The following is a 15831-nucleotide window of genomic DNA, read 5'->3' as shown; positions in this document are numbered from 1 at the left end:
GCGCTGATTGACATGCGTGCCAGTTGGCGCTCATTGCATCCGGTGGCGAATTCAGCTTGTGTACAAGGATCGTCACTCCCAGACATTGCAGTGTTCCAGAGAATCCGCCGGCCGACGATGCGCCTAGTGCATGCATCAGGCAGATCTCGGCGCCTCCGTGCACCTATGCAGAAATGTACGCCACATTCGATAAGGTCTTCATTTTTAGCGTAAAATATACATTACGGCTCATGAACGCAGATGTGTGCAATTTGGTGCATGAAAATCGCTCCGTTTCCACTGTGTTTATGGGCGTATTTGGTGCATATGATTTTTTATGCACGTTTCATCTGTATCCATTCACGCACGCAAATTAAAAAAACGCAGGAAAGCACAATAGATGTCCCTATTCGTACACACGGTCTTATGGCACATGAGTATAAAGGCAGTGAATACACGGAACTGCAGAGCTCCTGCATTTTTACACGATCCCACAGACTTTAGTGGGGGATTTTTAACCAATCTATTTCTTTCCACACAAGTGGTTGGTGTTTGAGAAGTAACGCCGCTCCGAATACTGCGATGCAAATCAGTGTGGTTCACGCTGTCCGTGTTACGCCTCTAAAAAATAATATAGACAGAATATACGCTTGTATGAATAAATCCTTCATGTGCCCCCCAGAATGGCTGTGCCCACGCCCGACTGGCCATGCCACTGTAAGAAACATAAAATAAGTGGCCGGAGCTGGCACAACAGCAAACATTTGCTAATCTTTGTGCAAATCCCTACTTTTTGAACCAGAAATCCGTGTAAAATGTCCCCACTGTGTTAAAAAGAGAAGCCGGCATAGAGAAATGGGTGACTCCCCTCTGGCTTCTTCTGCCCTGGCTCGGCCTGATTGACTATGGAGAGCTGGGTATGGGCACTTATTGTCCCCTCTAAACCACTGGCAAGGAGGACTGGTTTCGACACAGAAGCTACTTGGATACTCACCTGGCACCTGTAGTAGAAGAAGACGGTGTCATGCAGAATCTCCCAAGTGCACATCTATACAGAGACCGTGCGCCCAAACAGGTTTATGTGTATGTTATGTTATATGTTACTACATCTGTGTGCAGAGGCGTAACTGAAAGCTCCTGGGCCCCGATACAAAACTTGTGACAGGGCCCCCAACTATAATGCTTTATTCATAGTGCTGGGCTCCCTATATGGAGAAGAGAGGCCTTACAGGCCCCCTAAGGCCCCTGGGCCCGGGTGCAGCCGCATCCCCTGCATCCCCTATAGTTACGCCCCTGTCTGTGTGCATTTTATCTACGGTAGTTTTTTGTCTATTCGTGTTCTTTAGCTGCAGTTCCTCTGACAGCTGCTAGGTGGCACCATGACTCCAGCCTTGACATGCCTCCTGAATTAGTTGGAGGGGAGGTTCGGAGGAGGGAGTGACTCCAGCCTGGAGAATCTTCCAGCTTGTCATCTTTGTGCTGACGAGTCCCTGCTGTCCCTATTATAATGGTTAGATGGTAAAGCTCTCACACCTGCGCCCGGGATTCATTGTCAGGTGGAGAGGAGCTGGTGACTTCTGGATGACAGGAAGAGCTCTCTGATGCCACCATCAGCTGGTAGAGAACACAAGAGTTTGGCAAGACTTGTGCTTGAGGTTTTTAAAAGTTGGAAGGATTATTGTGGAACTTCTGGGATGATCCAGGGGGCTGGAGACTTGATGAAGGAAGGAGTCGTGATGGCTCTACTGAGGAGGCTGAATGCTTGGCTTCTGGTGTTGGCTTGTAGAACACTTCTATGAAAATCACTTCTATGAAATTTGTGCTTTTATGAAATGCACTCACTTCTGTTGACTTGGGGGAGGATTCTTATGACTATGGCCAACCTGGTCTTGAATTGACTGTTGCAAGAACCCTTGTTTAGAAGGTCTTTAAAGTAACCTGGAGTTTATAAGAGGACTGCATGTATAGACTTTATGGTGACCCTTGAGGCACTGGACTCTGTCTTGCAAGGATCATGAAATTCCATCAAAAGCTTGGATGACCAATTGTTGGTGCCTGATAGCAGAGACCTCCCAGCTCTGTAAGGCAGTTGCTGCCTGGCTCATTCATAGGGAGTGGTTACCTTGAGACCAGTCCTGAGCTGCTGATCTGAGATCACACATCCTAAAACCTCGCAGGGTTTGCAGTCACACAAGCCTCAGCAGGTAATTAATGTTCTTCTCTTCTCCCCCCTCTCTGGACCAACCTCTTGCCTTTCTGCATAGTTCAGCCTGGCATTGAGCAGCAGCTAGGGGTGGACTCCCCCACATTTTGTGCCTCCCACAAAAGCAACATGAGCTGGGTCTTTAATTGGACTAAACAGCAGAGCTAGAGCAGAACACTTTGTGGACTTTATCTCCAGATCTAGACCAGCTGGAGCAGCACTGTAAGTATCCGATCTCTTATACCCTCACCTAACAGGAAAGCAATGACTTCTGGAGTCAGCAGCTCCTGGGGTGCCTTCATAAGCATGTTGCCCTTGCCTGGGGTGAGGAGCTTACTGATCCTCACACCCTTCCATGTAATCACTTCTGTATCTGTCAACTCAAAAAGTTGGAGTAGAGACAAGACAGAGGAGCAGATTTATACCATGTTATCTGGAAGAGATCCCAGACTCTGTAGTGACTGTAAAAATGAGCACAACCCCTAACATCAGCTGGAACCTTGCATGGAGAATCATCATCCATTATCACTCAGCTTTTATTTGCTCCCTCCACAATAATTACTGTGGAATTAGATTACATGGGATGGGTGCAAAAGCCCAGCAGAAGTTGTTATCCAGCAGTAATGGCACAGGACAGATCTCATCCTGCCATGTGATTCTATAACCGAATTACCCTGCAAGTGTGCTGCTGCTCCCTCCATGCAGGGATGTGTCCCTGCTGCTGCTGATGAGATGATCACCCCGCTGGTAGAACTGCTGGCAATGTCATGTTATAACTGCCGGACTGCACCTCTATTAGTAGATTCCATTGCCATTATACTATTGTTACTATGATGGTATAGTGTAACAGTATAATACACTAGGGTGCTGCTAGTCATGTAACCACTTAGTGTACTATTATAACTATTGTACTCTAATAGTTTTGTTACAAGTATCATTATACTACGATTATCACTACCGTCACACTGTTATTATACTGCTATATAATACACTCGGATGTGCCGTTACTACTAGTGATACTATTATAATCGGACTCTTATAACCACTCTTAGCCTACTATAACTACTGCACTATATATTATAGTTTTAGTACAAGTATCATTATACTATTGTTATACTGCTATTATCACTACTGTCATTGTTACTATGATGGTATAGTATAATACACTCGGATGTGCCGTTACTACTAGTGATGTTATTATAATCAGGCTGTTAGAACTACTATTACTGTACAATTAGAACTATTGTACTAAAACTCCATTATTAGTGCAAAACTATTGTTAGACTAATACTATATTTATACTATTATCACTAGTATCATTATACTATCATTATAGCTATTGTTACCTGATAGTATAGTAAATTCAGTTGATATTATTATAATCAGGCTCTTATTACTACTATTATAACTACTGCACTAAACCTCCATTATTATAGTTTTGTGCCAAACTATTGTTAGGCTATACTACATATACTATATTTCTACTTGTGTCATGCTAATACTGTTATCATTCTACCATTATTATTCTAGTATTGTTACTATGATACGCTAGTATCATTTTTACAAGGGTGTGCATTGCTACTGGTGATGTACTTATAATCTGGTTATAATGACTACTAGGTGTGATATTAGAGTTTTATTTCCAAGTATCGTTCTGCCGTACTATTACTATCATCACTTCTACTATATTATACTCCGATTATCACCACTACTACAATCATTATACTAGTATTATCATGCTGTTACTGTATGATTCAATGGGATGTGACATTGCTATTGGTGATAGCAGTGATACATAATAGTGTGATAATAGACTACTAGTAGTTATAATCACAGCTGCCCGAGTTCTCTTGTAGTTTGGTTACAACTATTGTTTTCATCATCACTCTTATTGTGTGATTCACTGAATGTGTTGTTGCTACTTGCGATATTGATACATTATTATTACTCTGCTTTTATCATTTATACTACTATTACATCCTCTCTTATATTATTATTAGGCATTCATATATCTGAAATCACTTTTAATAGTAACACTCGTTATGATCGATGCTCTGCAGTGTCTGTGAAGCCTCCTGGAATATGTAGGGTTAACCATCAGCATTACTAAAACCATTCTTGTTTATCTTGTTGGTGTTTGTTTGTTTAACTTACTATTATTACGTCTTTGCTTTCAAGCTATCAATAAAGATCAATGTGAACGTGGTCTGTGTACAACGCCATGGCATATGTCAGCAATCTAAAGCCGGCTGATGAGGAACTCTAGAATACTGCTGATGTTTATAGCTTTACTTCTATGATTGATGGAACTCAGAGTCTTGTGTCAATATTCGATGAACTCACTTAAGAAAACACTTAGTAGAAGTGGACAGGACATCATGTCAGCCTGTATTTGGAGGAGTGCATATTCATTATTGCTCTCCCATACAGCAAACTTAAACTGACTTATCAATATGGATTCAGGTTTTTTCTTTCTCCGGTTACAATATCAAAATTTAAGGGGGATTTATGAAAGGAAATCCAGTAGTCAGGGATGCAGGTCTGGAGTCATGTATCCTCATGGGTGTAACAGTAACAAGATGTAGCAGCTGCATTTGGAATTATGTCCACCAGTGAGATCTCTCAGAGCTTAGGAGCTTCACCTGCAGTCCTAGGTAAAATAAGCGATCCATTGCTAAACTCAGCTCGGCTACATGTGTATATATGATTGTGTTTGGTGTGTGGATATATTGCAATGCCTTGTACTGGGATCGTTGTGATGTGCCTTGGTCTGCTCACTCCATAAAGAACATATTATTAACGTGCATTGCTGACTACTAGCATGCTGGGAAATGGTAATCAATGTGTGCAACCCAGTCAACTCGAAGTGATGTGCTCCCCTTCATTTTAAAGCACTGCGGAATATATAGGATGAAGTAAAAAAACTGGATCCAGCATTATATCTCAATACTGATGGTCTATATAGAAATTACAATAGCATACTTGAATAGGAAGTCATGGATGCACTACATGATCGTATGGTGCACAGGCCCCTGGGGGCCCTGGAATATGGATTCCAATTTGGTTTTGTGCCCCTTTAAAAGAGATAGAGAGTAAAACCCAATTGCAAAGTTCCGTGTTTCTCTAAGTCCCGTGGGACCGCTGCTATGACTGCAGTAAGGAAAGCTTACTGGAAGTGGCCTCCTTCTGCTATAATAGCGGCAGATCGTCCAGGAAGTCCTCCACCAACACCTACAGGAGATTCAACTACTGACCTAGAATGAACAGAGGCCCAAAGAGGCGATTGCACCAAATTCCAACCCACACGTTCAAGCTGAAATTTGCATTGTCTTCTGATTGGGTCGGCTCTTACTAGTAAGTTGCACTGAATCAGTGCCTTGCCGTTGACTAACACTGTCCTGTAATAATGGCATCAGTCCTGGACTGCTCTATGCAACAGCCCCATTAATGGGTCGTAGCAGAAGGGGGTTACTTAGGGTACGCTTTCATGTCTTCAGTCATAGCAGCAGTGCCACAGGACTCGGAGAGATGCGCAAAGCAATTTTCCGCTTCTCACGTTCTACTCTTCAACTTTGCAATTGGGTATTACTCTCTTTCAGGGGCCACAACACAGAATTGAAACCCATGTTATAGCGCCCCCAGGGGCCTGTGTGTTATACCATCATGTAGCGCATCCATGCCTTCCTACTCAAGCACACTGTTGTTACTTCAATATAGGACATCAGTGTTGAGATATAGTGCTGGATCCGTCCTGCTGACTACACCCTGTATATAGATATCTATGTATAAATGATAGAACTGGCATCTAGAAGAAGCACAGTAAGATTGGATCGGGCATAAGACAGGACAAGACTCGCACCCGCAACCTAATTACCTTCATTACTGCAGAAGGATTTTAGTTCGGAACTGGAGAAGTACAGATTCAGTTCAGAGATTTGGATCAATTAGTTGGGCAAAACATTTCTGTACATCAACCAAATATATCCAAGCAGAGGTGGCGGGAATGTTAATTGCTATCTTCTTCCTGTTCTCGGCTCGCGCCTCCTTTCAGCAGCTCCTTGTGATTTATTTAGGATTAGTCAACTCTCAGGTCAGAGACTTTTTGCCTAACAATCCCAAGGGGCACAAATGACAGTCCCTTCCCTGGGGGCAGCAATGTGCTCTGTCCAGACATGACTAGGACTTCTTCCATTATATACGCTCCACGCTAAAATCAGTTACGCAATTTACAGTACGGAAAAAAATGTGAATCCATTTAAATGTAAAATTAAAGGGAACGGCCGTGGTGTACATGCAGTCTGGGTTGGGGGTTGGAGTGCTATAGAGCAGGAGGAGTGGAGGGGATTGAAATATAGATTTGTGAGAAACCATGTACAATAACTTGTAATTCATTGACTTAAATACCTGATAACTCTGAACTTAGGAGTTCAGTGAGCAATCCTGTGACTGATTGAGGTAAAGGAGACCAGTGAGCGGTCCTGTCAGTGATTAGGGCTTAGAAATCCAGTAGGCGGTCCTATCAGTGATTGGGGCTGAGGAGTCCAGTGGGCGGTCCTGTCAGTGATTGGGGCTTAGAAATCCAGTGGGCGGTCCTATCAGTGATTGGGGCTGAGGAGTCCAGTGGGCGGTCCTGTCAGTGATTGGGGCTTAGAAATCCAGTGGGCGGTCCTATCAGTGATTGGGGCTGAGGAGTTCAGTGAGCGGTCCTATCAGTGATTAGGGCTTAGAAATCCAGTTGGTGGTCCTATCAGGGATTGGGGCTTAGAAGTCCAGTTGGCGGTCCTATCAGTGATTGGGGCTGAGAAGTCCAGTAGGCAGTCCTATCAGTGATTGGGGCTCAGGAGTCGAGTGGGCGGTCCTGTCAGTGATTGGGGCTGAGGAGTCCAGTGGGCGGTCCTGTCAGTGATTGGGGCTGAGGAGTCCAGTGGGCGGTCCTGTCAGTGATTGGGGCTGAGGAGTCCAGTGGGCGGTCGTGTCAGTGATTGGGGCTGAGGAGTCCAGTGGGCGGTCCTATGAGTGACTGACAACTATTTCTGTATTTACATTCATACAAGGAAGTGAAGGAGATTGTCTGCTGGACTCTTTAGGATATAGTAACCAAGGCCTTAGAAGGGTTTTCCAGGACTTTGGGCATTTTTACTATTGATGATTGGTCGGGGTCAGGATCCCTGCCGATCAGCTGATCCCTGCTGCTGAACAGAGCAGAAAGCAGACTGCTCTGTCCATAGTACAGTATAATTCAATGGGAGCTGTTTCTGCAGTACCAAATCTGGATGATGAAGCGTTGTCAGCGCTATCTGCTTCCAGCACTGCAGATCGGGGGAGATTCTGAGTGGTAGAACCCAACCAACCATGTAATGATGACTTATCCTAAAGATACCCTAGGCCAGTGGTGGCAAACCTATGGCACGCATGCCAGAGGCGGCACTCAGAGCCTTCCTAGCTGGCACTCATCGCTGTCGGCCACTCACCACATTAGTAAATACCGGCAGGGGTGTTGCAGCTCCCCTGCTGCTATTCACTCAGCAGCGCTGCTAGAGGCGCTAATCCCGGCGCACACTGTGATGTCAGTGTGCAGCGGGGATCCTCCTCCTCTGACATCTACTACTTGTTCCGTGAGAGCAGGGGAGGAGGTGTCCGGCAGCACGTAACGGTGTGCTCCTGGGCACAGTGCCAGCAACAGCGCCAAGCAGAGGAGGGGGGGCCACTGTGGAATGTCACTATTACGACTGGGGCCGCAGTGCGGTGTCACTATTATGGCTGGGGCCGCTGTGCGGGGTCACTATAACCACTAAAGCCACTCTGGGGGTGGGAGAGGGGGTCAATATCAATGCTGGGATATGTTTACATGAGGTGGAAATGATGCAGAATGTCCTCAGCAGAAATTTCCTCAGCAAATTCCACAGCATTTCCACATTCAAAAGCAGTCAAAATCTGCACGCTGTCTATTTTGAAGCTGCCGTGTCCTTTTAAGAACGAAGGAGGTAAAAATCATACGTCGTGATAAGCCCCGCCCCCTGACGTGTTGGCGCTTTGCGATACATAAGTTGGTTTTGAGTTGCAGTTTGGGCACTCGGTCTCTAAAAGGTTTGCCATCACTGCCCTAGGCCATCAATAGAAAAACCACCCAAAGTATGCAGTGATGTAGAGATTGAATGGATCGGCACTGCTCCATACATTTCAATGGCGCTGACGGAAATGGCAAAGTACAAGCATTCTGCTATCTTTGGCAGTCCCATTGAAGATGAATTGAATGGCGTAGCAGCACTCCATTTAATCTCCTCCTTATTGTGAGGGGTGCAGCGAGCCCCCAGTGAGGAGGAAAGTAGGACATAAGACCCCTGTTCCCGGGTTTGTTAGAGGTCATAGTGGTGAGACCTCCAGCAATCAGACTTTTATCACCTATTCTATAGATACACGACAAAAGCTGATTTTTGAAGTATGTGCTGATAATATTATATTATTGTGAAAACACAAGCAGTAATGTAAACCGCTGACCCCCGTGTAATCGTACCCTTTATACTGAAAGCGATAAAGACAGAGATAGAAAAGCTGAATTGGCCCGGTTGTAATGAAGCTAAGCTTGCTACCTCCAGGGCTTCCGATATCACAATATGCTACGTGGTCTTACATAGGATTGTGGGTAAGCTGACTGCATAGTCTTTACTATGTGTATGTTAATGACCGACTCATCTCTGCTACATCGGAGAATGGAGCTCCTATCAATGTCATTTTGGAATGTTTGAAAGTCCATATTTAGGACATATCCTGTGTGGTCAGTATTGGGAGTAGTGGGGTGTTTTGGGGAAGCCAGCTCGGATTTGCACTTGTCATATGCTGACTTACATCATTTTAAATGACAAAGCTCAATTCCAAATGTTCTTTCCACTCTTTGCACATTGGCGTTGCTGCTCAACCTTGGAAAAATAATGTGATGCTGGGCAGCCATGTGTAAACGCATCACAGCAACATGGTGTAAGTGGGTGAGAGGGTCTGCACCGGCCGCCTAGCATGGGTACCGGATACTGTGCAATAGACTTTGGCTTTTTCTGGACCCCAGTAATACACAGGATGCTTATAGGATTCATGTATTGTCGCAGGGGTTCAGGTGGAGGATACACAAAGGACCTGGGGCTCCAGGAGTTTGGAACTGGAGTGTGACAGCAATCCCTTGCTCAGGGCACTGGTTACTGCAGGAACCAATAAACTTTTTTGCAACTCTAAAGTTCTGTAATCCTTTTTAAGTCAATGCATGCTGTCAGGCTGGAGGCAATCATAAGGGTCCGTAGGTCTTCTACAACTTTCTGATTGGTGGGGGTCTCACTGTTAAGACCCTCGCTGATCTCAAGAAAGGGGGTCTTGTGTTCCCTGCCCTTTTCAGGGCAGGGTTACCGCTTAAATGGAGCACTGGTCGTATAAGCACTCTATTCACTTTTAGTAAGACTGTGAAGATACCCAAGTGGCTGCCGCTTGGCTACTTCAATGAGCCCCACTGGAATGAATGGAGCGTTGACCACGTATGCCTGACCAGCACTCCTTTCATGCTAACGTCAGTGCGGGGGAAGAAGCGACCCCTGCAGTAACAGGAGAGCAGGACACATGAGTCCTGTTCTCAAGATTGGCAGGGATCTAAGGAATAAGACCTCCACGATCAGCAAGGGTATAACTTGCAATTGTGGTGCAACGCCTTTAATATATAATTTCAATAAGCAGTAAACCTTTTGGCCACAAGGTGGCAGCAAAGCTTTAATAATATTGCATACAGAGGACATATAAATAATCATAGAAAATAACATAATCTCTGATGCTTAGTGTGTGCCTAGAAGACATTCCCCCTTACAGTATTATGAAAACAAATACAAATCACTGATAACTAATTATGGATTTTATGTTGTTTGATTGATTCATGTTGTTGTGTTAAAAGGACATTAACACAGGGTAGATGGCCAATGTTAAATTGGTGTGGATCTGAGCATTGGAACTCCCACCAGAATGCAGGCATTGGACAGCAGATGATATAGTACAGAAAAAACAACCAGAGAATTTCTATTCCTAATGCTAGCTTCCACTACATTTTTCCCCAATCTCTCTCTCTGACTCTGTCCCTATCACCAGGCACCACTGTCCCTGAGTAGCCCTCAGTTACCTCTACTGTTATCCCTGCTTGGAATACTGTCCATGAGAACAAGAGGGCACTAGGACCCAGACAAGAAGCCAAACGAGCCACCAAATTAGTGCAACAAAGCTACACAGATACAAAAACCGAGGCTATTGAACAAAACTGGATTACACATAACTATAAGAACAAGAGGACAATGACAAAAACAAACTAGACTAGAACAAGGAACTAGAACTTATATTGCAACTGCACTTTCTAAAAACTTCTGACATGTTGTAGGGACAGATCAAAAGCTTTAATCACTGGAACTCCAGATGCTGAGACCCCCCATGGATCACTAGGAGGAGCCATCTGAAGTGTCTGGGCGCTGTCACTGCTAGCTAGCTGAAGACAGACTCACTAGAAAGTCTATGGCCCCGTCTTCAGCTAGTCAGCAGCGATACTGCTCAGATGAGTGTTTCGGCTGGGTCATTCTAGCTCAGCAGCCGGAGCTCCGGTGATAAACGCTTTTAATATCTCCCTATGACGTGGCAAAGGTTTTTAGAAAACACAATTGCGCTTTAAGGAATATTGAATTAAATGCACATTCGTACTGCTATCACCCGCAACCACACTGCCGAAGGGAGACTACGACACGTGGAGTCCGGTGGAGCATGTCATGACGGTTTTCCTTTAGATTCCATATGCTTGGTATGAAACCAGATACATGCGGGGGTTGGTTGGCATCTTTTTATACCCCCGACTGCTGGGGTAAGATTGCCACAAATTGTTTGGCATATGCCAGAAATGTCTCTAAAAGCCTCGCTCCACTTTACTGCGCCCCCGTTTTCTAGACACTCTTGAAAAGTGGATTGAAAGGCAGAACATTTGTTCTTTTGGGCGCAAATCAGTAGTAAATCTCAATTTATTTGCACCAAAAAAAGGGTGCGACTTTTACTCCCGAAATCTGACATAATATCCATAATAAATGCGCTCCAAAGCCTAAAAAAGTTACAACCGCCTGCAGCATGTGACATATAACAGGGCCCCGGTGTGCCGATCATGGACCTAGAGTTATCTCAGCCGACCGACAGTTGGAAAACTGTTACTATCAACTACTTCAGAAAAGGTGTGTGTGTGTGTGTGTGTGTGGGGGTGTGTGTGGGGGGGGGGGTTGGGTGGGCATTCTAGAAATTGCAGCAAAATCTGGGTCTACCTATTGAGAACAGTTGCGTTACATTATCCTGCCAAAAGTAATAGGGCAGTTCAGCAAGAATTAAAAGTAGAATTCATTTCCCTTCATTCATTCTGCAAATGTCTGTTGAGTTCTCTCAAAGAAGATGGACACTGTTCATATTTCCTGACCCGATGTTCCAGTTCATCCCAGAGATGTTCAGTAGGTTCAGGTCAGGACTCTGTGCAGCCGGTCAAATCGTGGGACATCCATATCCTCAAACCAATGTAAAACAGCGCTGGATCTGTGACGAGGCGCGTTGTCTTGTTGGCAGTATGGCCGACCATTCCCAGAGTATTACCACATTGTCAGCAGCACATTATTGTCTAGAAGGTCAGGGTTCACCTCCGTGTTCATGGTTCTTGTCACTACAACCAACGGACTGAGACCATGCCACGTAACACATCCCCAGACCATAACGGACCCTCCGCCGTACATAACTGTTGGCACACCACACTCAGGTAGAAGGTGTCCCCCAGGATCCTCCACACCCAGGTACGGACATCTGATCTGAAGACGGAGTAACGCGATTCTTCACTCCATAGAATGTTCTTCCATTGCTCAATTATGCAATGATGACTCTCCTTGATCACTGTAGACGGCTGATGTATCTTTTTTGAGAGAACATAACAGATGTTTGCGGGATGAATGGAGGGAATACCAGCGAAATGTATCAGACGTTAGTGGAACGTATACAAAGTATCCAATGCCATCGGGGCCAAAGGAGCCCCACTAAGTATTAGCATATGGAAATAAATACTTGTGATTCTTGCTCAGGGGTCCAATTGCTTCTGGTAAGATAGTGTATCACTAACTACCAAAATGCAGAACTAGATGCAGGATGTTACAGTGCTCGTATATATTGGCTGGAGTCCTGGACCAAGGGATTGTCTAGGGTTAGAAACACATGGCGGCTACAACCCCATCCACAATGTATGGACACACGTGGCGCTGCTTGTACAAGAAAGCTGACATTGCCTTTAATATCGCTGTGCAAAACTAGTGGTCCGCCTTCATCTTCCTCATCTTGTAATATCCCCTCCCCGTAAACTCCTATACTTGCTCTGAGATATCCATACATAGATGTCTCTGAGACTCTTCCGTTGAGTTTAGATTTATTGGTCACTTTCTTGGCGCGACCACATACGGATGGGTAATTGCTTGGAGAGACCAGAGTGTGTGTGAAGGACACTGATAGTTTAATAGGGTCTATCAGATTGCTGTGCTTCCCATGTTATGGGCTCCACAATGCGGCCGGCCTCGGAGCTCCCCACATCCTTGTGTTTGGAGGTTAGTTAAGATCACGGCATTATTCCACAGTTTTCTTACATGGCCGCTCTGTGCTGATTGGCCGGTTCTCCACTTCTGACTTCATACAAGTTGCTATAAATAAATTCTATTTTTTAGAAATCCCACTAAAAATCTATAAATCCTGGTATTGCAGCATTTTCCCACCCATGGCCGGCCGTAGCTACTTGTGACCCGTGCAGTCGCACAGGGCGCCTACCACTTTGTAGAGGGGATACCGGGTGGATGTAGGTTGGAGATGATCCCCCTGACTCTTAGGTCCATCTGGCCAGACAATCTTAATCTATGCAGCAGTATCTTGTGGAGCTCCATGAATCATTCCCCTCTGATGGTCGGAGGTGCTGTTGTCAGCCCATCGGCACCCCTGCAACACCATCACTTAGTTCTGCTACTGTATTTATGTACTGAGCTTAGTTCTGGGGTTGTATTTATGTACTGAGCTTGGTTCTGGGGTTGTATTTATGTACTGAGCTTGGTTCTGGGGTTGTATTTATGTACTGAGCTTGGTTCTGGGGTTGTATTTATGTACTGAGCTTGGTTCTGGGGTTGTATTTGTGTACTGAGCTTGGTTCTAGTACTGTCTTTATGTTGTTAGTTTGATTCTGGTGCTATATTTATGTACTTAGCCTGGCTCTGGGACTGCATTTATGTTTTGAGCTTGGTTCTGGTACAGTATTTATTCACTGAGCTGTCCTGTTGTGAGTCTGCTGCTATCTTGCTGCTTTCCACGCAAGCAGAATATAGGCAGACTGCCTGTCAGAGCAATATATATAGGAGCTGAAAAAAAAATTCCACACAGGGCGCCACCTAACTAAGGATAATAATAATAAACTTTATTTGTATAGCGCCAACGTATTCCGCAGCGCTTGGCACAGTTCCCACTCACCGTATCTCGTACTGAGGGGGGCTCCTATAGAGTTGCTTGTGCAGTGCCTTTTCCTGCACTCATTTCCAACAGGCGGATGAGTACCTTCCATGTGGCATTCATCCTTCTGACTGAGCAGGGTGGTGCCCACCAACCTATTGTAAATGGGCCCCTTCCGGTCATCACAAACAGCCAGTGTGCAATTATTGGAGGGAGCAGACCTTTTGGGTGACGTTGGGGCAGGTAAAGGGAGGCAGAGCGTACCGGCTGATCTGGAGCAGTAGCACCATTCATTCTTCATTAGGGAGCATCCCAATCCATTATATATCGACCTGCATTCATCACTGCATAAAAAAGTTTCCGAAATATTCATACTACCTCCGGGAGGATAGCCTTCCGCTTTGAGCAGCCGATATAAGATATATTAGGACTTGTCCGGTATTTTTCATTGTGTAGATGAGTGCATCAGTCATGCAGACTTGGTGTTTGATCCGGCGCAGCACCGGGATTCCTCTCTTTGGAGTGCGGATTGGAGCGCTCATTGGTCCGGCACTTTGTTGTGGGCAGTGGGGACATAAATCGCTCTTTGGTTTGCAGTTTTCTATCCTGCGGGTAAGGTGTAGATTACAGGTCAGACGTCCATCCCTCGGCCTCCACATGCCTCTCTGACATCACTGGACATGTGGCTTCAGTGAACTACAGGCCTCATTCCTCCAGTGACTGAAGAGACTCCTTGCGGTTTCCATGTTACTATCTATCCTTCTAGGGTCCTTTTGTTACAAGTGACTGTCTTCTTGATCTATCAGTATGGAGGGGCATGGGTGTAATGCCGGCTAATCCCATTATCATCAATGGGGATACAAAGCATTTCCGGTTCGGGGAGTTGTGATAAATGTACATAGGGGCACTTACTAATACCCGCTAAGGTTAGGCAGTCTTAAAATGCGCCCGTTTATCACAGTGCCTCTGATGATTGATAAATCTGTCGACTTTTAAGACTATCAGCTACTTGGCCCATTTAGGCCCTGACAAGTCAGAAAAACTGTCTGAAAGTGTCTAAAAACACCTAGTAAATGTGGGGCAAGGCATGTAGGACATTTTGAACAGTAAATAAGCCCCATGTGCGGTCCATCGGCGACTCTTTGTTTCCACACAAGTGGTAAAGTATGTGACCCCAAACAAGTGCCTGCCCCCTAAAGAAAGCTATTGTTATTATGGACTTACATGCTCAACAGATACCTCAGCCTATTTACACCAGCCAATGATGGGTCTAGGATTGTCACCTTTCTCTGAAAATTACTGTAGGCATCCTCTGTGACCTGTGCAGGGAGGGGGAGGGGGTGAGCTATACCCATCACTGGCGTAACTATAGAGGATGCAGAGGATGCGGTTGCAGGCGGGCCCAGGAGCCTTAGGGCGCCCATAAGGCTTCTCCTCTCCATATAGGGAACTCAGTACTATGAATAAAGCATTATAGTTGGGGGCTTTGTGATCAGGGAGGGGGAGGAGGTGAACCTCGACCATCACCAATGACTTTTATAAGAAAGAGAGCATGCTGTGTGGCCTATGCAGGAAAGGGCAGGAGATAAGCTGTGTCCATAATCTATAGACTACTATAGAAGAGTGCTGTGGGCATGCTCTTTCATGTGTAGGAAGCAGAGGAGGAGGTGAGCTGTGACATCTATTGTGAACATTGTATCCATGTTACAGCTAGGTATAGGTTTACCTCTCAGTGTAATCCTGCCTGTGATGATAATCAGATGACGGCTGAGAAGTTTTCTCTACAGAGTAGGAAGTGTCAGACTATAATTAGGCCTAGTGGTCAGTGTGAGAACTGCAGGATTTCAGAGTTTTTTGTAAATCTAGATCGTGACATTAAAAATTTAAAAAAGTTGCCAACAAGTCTTAAGAAATGTTTAATATAAAAACTTGATTTATACTGAAGTGGATCCAGCAGGGAGAAGTAGAAGTCTTTCCTTTTATATCGCCATACTTGAATCACTTCAAACCTGTATATAAAACCAGTTTAAATACAAAAATAAAAGCTAGTAACAGTGAATCATTCGGCCGCCTGCACACGGGCGGATTTCCCGCGGGATTCCCGCCGCTCAAAGCCTGCATAGGAGTGCATTACAATACGCACT

At 45.1% G+C, this 15831-nt stretch overlaps 1 protein-coding gene across 1 annotated transcript in view; it reads left to right on the top strand.

Moving 5' to 3' along the window:
- Positions 1-1503: 1503 nt before the first annotated feature.
- LOC136587207 (sodium channel protein type 5 subunit alpha-like) overlaps positions 1504-15831 on the top strand; it is a 509047-nt gene continuing 494719 nt past the window's right edge. Inside the window, exon 1 of the mRNA XM_066585757.1 lies at positions 1504-2183. The gene's annotated coding sequence lies outside the window, so the exon portion shown is untranslated. The remainder of the gene's footprint in view (positions 2184-15831) is intronic.

Source organism: Eleutherodactylus coqui, chromosome 12, assembly GCF_035609145.1.
Source record: "Eleutherodactylus coqui strain aEleCoq1 chromosome 12, aEleCoq1.hap1, whole genome shotgun sequence".
In the NCBI taxonomy this organism is placed as follows: domain Eukaryota; kingdom Metazoa; phylum Chordata; class Amphibia; order Anura; family Eleutherodactylidae; genus Eleutherodactylus; species Eleutherodactylus coqui.
The sequence above is the reverse complement of the archived record's forward strand: the minus strand, read 5'-3'. Positions and strand labels throughout refer to the sequence as shown.